The following is a 5,591-nucleotide window of genomic DNA, read 5'->3' on the forward strand; positions in this document are numbered from 1 at the left end:
GGTCTGTCGGGCGGGGACAGGCGCTCTTTGCTTTCCGATCCACGCCCCGCCCTCTGCAGCTCTGTTCTGTCTGCCCCGGAGCTGACCCTGCGGCGCCTTTCCCAGGCTCCCGTCCGGTGAGTTCCTATTGGCCAACGGGAGGCCCCAGTCGGAGAGCGCCCCGGGACAGGCCCCTGTGCCTCCGGCTTTGCGGAGTGACGCAAGCCCTGGGCTACAGCAACCCTACCAGCCCCTCCAGTTTAGATGTGGCAGTGGCTCTTTGCAGCTGCGATTTCTTTCTCGGAGCGTCCTCCCCATCCCGTTCGGCCTCTGCCTCCACCATCGTCTCTGTAACCCGTTCCCTGTGGGAGAGTCCCTGTTGCAGCGTTCAGAGGTTTCGGTTTTCCGGCTGAACTTAACGCGTGGGAAGGCGCTGACGGCAAGGTGGCAGGTGACCACCCCGGCAGGCCGCCCAGCCCTCCCCTACCTACAGACAGAAGCGCCGAGGACTGCGGAGGGGAGAGGCAGGTGGGTGTAGGGGATCGGGGGCAGCCCTGGAGTCCAGACAGGCCTTGTTTTGTCCCAGGAAGAAAATTCCAACACAGACCACAACACCGATGGACCTGGAAAACACTGTGCTCAGTGAAAGAAGTCAGACACACAAGGACAATGTTGTATGAGGTACCTGGGATGGGCAGATTCTGAGAGATGGAAAATAGAATAGAGGTTACCTGGAGAGAGGGGGGAATTGTTGAATGAGGACAGAGTTTGTGTCGGGGATGATAGAAAAGTTTTGGATACAGAGAGTGATGACAAGTATACAGCATTGTGAATTTTCTTTTCTTTTCTTTTCTTTTTTTTTTTTTCTGTGACAAGGTCTTACTCTGTTGCCCAGGCTGGACTGCAGTGGTGCAATCCTAGCTCGCTGCAGCTTCGACCTCCCGTGCTCAAGTGATTCTCCCACCTCAGTCTCCTGAGTAGTTGGGACTACAGGTGCATGCCACCACGCCTGGCTGGTTTTTCTTGTATTTTTTTTTTGGTAGAGATGGGGGTATCGCTATGTTGCCCAGGCTGGTCTTGAACACTTGGGCTCAAGTAATTCTCCCGCCTTGGCCTCCCAAAGTGCTGGGATTACAGGTGTGAGGGTGTGAGCCACTGTGCCTGGTGTGAATGTATTTAATGCCACCGAATTTTACACTTAATAGTGAAAATGATAAATATTCTGTTAAATATTTTATGACAATAAAAAAAATCTGTGACAGTTGTCAGAATGAAAACCTTCACAAATAGAGAAAGACCATGAAGAGGGGAGTCTCATGCTTATATGCCTGATAAAGAATGACTGTAAGAACTACAACCCTTGGCTGGGCGCAGTGGCTCACGTTTGTAATCCGAGCACTTTGGGAGGCCGAGGCAGGTGGAACACCTGGGGTCATGAGTTTGAGACCAGCCTGGCCAACATGGTGAAACACTGTCTCTATTAAAAATACAAAAAAAGATTAGCCAGGCGTGATGGCGGGCGCCTGTAATTCCAGCTACTCAGGAGACTGAGTCAGGAGAATAGCTTGAACCTGGGAGGCGGAGGTTGAGATAGCGCCTGGGTGACAGAGTGAGACTCTGTCTCAAAAATTAAAAAAAAAAAAAAAAAAGAAGCCGGGCACGGTGGCTCACACCTGTAATCCCAGCACTTTGGGAGGCTGAGGCGGATGGATTACCTGAGGTTGGGAGTTTGAGACCAGCCTGGCCAACATGAAGAAACCCCATCTCTACTAAAAATACAAAATTAGCCAGGTGTGGTGGCGCATGCCTGTAATACCAGCTACTTGGGAGGCTGAGACAGGAGAATCGCTTGAGCCCAGGAGACCGAGGTTGCGGTGAGCCGAGATAGTGCCACTGCAGTACAGCCTGGACATCAAGCGCAAAACTCTGTCTCAAAAAATATATATATATTTATTTTTAGAGACAAGGTCTTGCTCTGTTGCCTAGGCTGGAGTGCAGTCATGGCTCACTGGAGCCTTGAACTCCTGGGCTCAAGCAATCCTCCTGCCTCAGCCTCCCAACTATCTGAGACTACAGGCAGACACCACTATATCCAGTTAATTTTTGAATTTTTTCATAGAGGTGGGGTCTCACTATGTTGCACAGGCTGGTCTAGAAAATTTTAAATTAAATATGTAACTCACATTTACAGTTCACATTATTTATTTATTTATTTATTTATTGACACAGAGTCTTGCTGTGTTGCCCAGGCTGGAGTGCAGTAGCATGATCTCGACTCACTGCAACCTCTGCCTCCTGGGTTCAAGTGATTCCCCTGTCTCAGCCTCCCGAGTAGCTGGGATTACAGGTGCCCACCACCATGCCCAGTTAATTTTTGTATTTTTAGTAGAGTCAGGGTTTCACCATGTTGGCTAGGCTGGTCTTCAACTCCTGGCCTCATGATCCACCCGCCTTGGCCTCCCAAAGTGCTGGGATTACAGGCATGAGCCACCATGCCCAACTGCAGACATCTTTTTGTTTTGTTTTTTCTTTGGAGATGGCATCTCACTCTGTCACCCAAGAGGGAGTACAGTGGCATGATACCTGCTCACTGCAGCCTCGACCTCCTGGATTCAAGCGATCCTCCCACCTCAGCCTCCTGAGTAGCTGGGGCTACAGGTGTGCAATAGCACGCCTGGCTAATTAAAAAGGTGACAGAGAGACCCTGTCTCAAAAAGCAAACAAACAAAAAACCACGTGTGTGCAGGTGTGTGTGTGTGTGTGGGGGCGGGGGGAGAGAGAGAGAAAGAGACGAGGAGGATATGATACATCAAATGTAGTAAAATGAAAACATTTGGGAAATATTTGAAGTATTTGTAACTTTTCTTTAAGTCTGAAAGTATTTTAAAATTAAAAAAAAAGAAATAACATAAAAGGTAAATAGTGCCAGGTGTGGTGGTGCACGCCTGAAATCCCAGCACTTTGGGAGGCTAAGGCAGGTAGATCACCTGAGGTCAGGAGTTCGAGACCAGCCTGGCCAACATGGTGAAACCTCATCTCTACTAAAAATACAAAAATTAGCCAGGTATAGTGGTGGGCACTTGTAGTCCCAGCTACTTGGGAGGTTGAGGCAGGAGAATTGCTTGAATCCAGGAGGTGGAGGTTGCAGTGAGCTGAGATTGCACCACTGCACTCCAGCCTGGGTGACAGAGCAAGACTCTGTCTCCAAAAAAAAAAAAAAAAAAAGAGAAGAAAAAGGGTGAATAGTACCAAGTGGTGGTGGAAGATACGGGATCTAAAACCCTTGGGCACAGCTGGTGTGAGTGGAGAGGGGATAGCCTTTCTGTAGAGCACCTGGTACTTAGTCAGATTAGTCCCCCCATCCCCTACAACCCATTCCCAAGCCAAAGTCCCAGAGACATCCTCACGCCAGCCCTGGAGGGTGCAAGGAGGTGGCAGCTGACCTTATCTGTGGTGGGGCAAGTTGGGGGTCACTTGGGTGTCTACCCCAGGGACTGGGCGGCTGAGACTGGGGACTGCTCACAGAAAGGACCGTGGAGGAGCCACAGCCACAAAACCCTTAACACAAGTGTTCATGCACAAAGTAGCCACATGTGTTTTGCAGGGACACATTCCAGCAAAAAGACACAAAGTGACAGAATGGCTGCCTTTCAGTAGGGGGTGAGAAGAGGTGGATGGCAGGTACCAGAAGAGAAGGGAATAAATATATGAAGAAAAACGACCCCCTCGGGCAGTGCCTGGCACAGCGTAAGTGCCCAGGAAACAGAGGCCCAGCTGTTCACGTTCTGGGCAGCAGGGCTGGGACCAGCGCCGGCTTCCTGGTTAAGGAGGTCACCCTTTCCTCTTGAGGGGTCTGAGTATGCATGTCAGTACCTGGTGGGCATGTAGCACCCAGCTGACCAGGGGCCTTCCCCTCTGTGGGTGTCACCAGCCTGGCCCTGAGAACTGGATGAAAGCTGGAATAATTCTTCCTGTAATAAAGCAAACGCGACCATGTTCAACCTTTCCCTTCATTTCAGAGGCTTCCCGCACCCGATGCCTCCCACAGCCTCAGGCTGAGTCCCCAGGTGCTCCAGTGGGGGTGGCAATGCTGAGCGCTGAGTTGGTTTCCATAGTTTTCATCATTAAAATGTTTAAATGACTAGGCTGGGCACAATTGCTCAGGCCTGTATTCCCAGCACTTTGGGAAGCCAAGGTAGGTGGATCACTTGAGCCCAGGAGTTTGAGACCAGCCTGGGCAACATGGCAAAATCCTGTCTCTACAAAATGCAAAAAAATTAGCTGGGTGTGGTGGCACTACAGGTACCTGTAGTCCCAGCTACTTGGGAGGCTGAGATGTGAGGATTGCTTGAGCCTGGGGAGGTTGAGGTTGCAGTGAGCTGTGATCGTGCCACTGCACTCTAGCCTGGGTGACAGTGACAGACCCTGTCTCCAAATAAATAAATAAATAAAATTAGCCTGGCATGGTGGCACGTGCCTGTGGTCCCAGCTACTTGGGAGGCAGAGGGAAGGGCATCTGAGTCTGGGGGGTTGAGGCTGCAGTGAGCTGTGATGGTGCCAATGTACTTGAGCCTAGGCTACAGAGATCTTACCTAAAAAAAGCCTAAATGAAAGTGTGGCGAGGAGCAGGCTTGAGTTATATTCATGCTGAGCTCTTCACGATAGATTCTCAAAAAAAAGTGGCATTGGTGGGGCTCTCCCTCTGTTTATTCACTAATCTGTTTTATTTTTTATATATATTTTTTTATCTACTTTTTTTGAGATGGAGTTTCACTCTGTCACCCAGGCTGGAGTGCAGTGGCACGATCTCGGCTCACTGCAACATCCATCTCCTGGGTTCAAGCGATTCTCCCACCTCGGTCTCCAAGTAACTGGGATTACAGGCATGCGCTACCACGTTCAGCTAATTTTTAGTAGAGACAAAGTTTCACCATATTGGCCAGGCTGGTCTTGAACTCCTGACCTCAAGTGATCCACCCGCTTTGGCCTCCCAAAGTGCTGGGATTACAGGTGAGAGTCACCACGACCCACCCATTTTAACATTTAATTGGGTAAGCTGCAGATACCCCTCAAGATGTCAGTGTGCATGTCATTAACTAGAGTCCAGTACTTGTTTCTCTGTCTGTAAAGCTTACATTTGATGAATTGCACAACTCTTAGGTGTACTTTTGATTACTTTTTTTTTTGAGATGGAGTTTTGCTCTGTCATCAAGACTAGAGTACAGTGGTGTGATCTCTGCTCACTGCAACCTCTGCCTCCTGGGTTCAAGTGATTCTTCTGCCTCAGCCTCCTGAGCAGTTGGGATTACAGGCGCCTGCCACCGCGCCTGGCTAATTTTTTGTATTTTTAGTAGAGATGGGGTTTCACCATGTTGGCCAGGCTGGTCTTGAACTCCTGACCTCAAGTGATCCACCCGCCTCAGCCTCCCAAAGTACTGGGATTACAAGTGTGAGCCACCGCGCCCAGCCACTTTTGATTACTTTTGACAAATGCATCTAGCTGCACTGCCCAGACTCCCTCCAAGATATTAAACATGCGGTGGGTTGAATTGTGTCCCCCAAGAAGATATGTTCAAGTCCCAACCCCTGGGACCTGTGAATGTGACCTTATT

At 49.8% G+C, this 5,591-nt stretch overlaps 1 long non-coding RNA gene across 1 annotated transcript; it reads left to right on the forward strand.

Moving 5' to 3' along the window:
- Positions 1-217: 217 nt before the first annotated feature.
- Positions 218-3,973, forward strand: LOC105548950. The gene is made up of 3 exons (XR_001007482.1): positions 218-430; positions 566-660; positions 3,584-3,973. It is a non-coding gene; the product is annotated as an uncharacterized LOC105548950 (long non-coding RNA).
- Positions 3,974-5,591: the final 1,618 nt, after the last annotated feature.

The sequence above is a fragment of the Mandrillus leucophaeus genome, unplaced genomic scaffold, assembly GCF_000951045.1.
Source record: "Mandrillus leucophaeus isolate KB7577 unplaced genomic scaffold, Mleu.le_1.0 Scaffold428, whole genome shotgun sequence".
In the NCBI taxonomy this organism is placed as follows: domain Eukaryota; kingdom Metazoa; phylum Chordata; class Mammalia; order Primates; family Cercopithecidae; genus Mandrillus; species Mandrillus leucophaeus.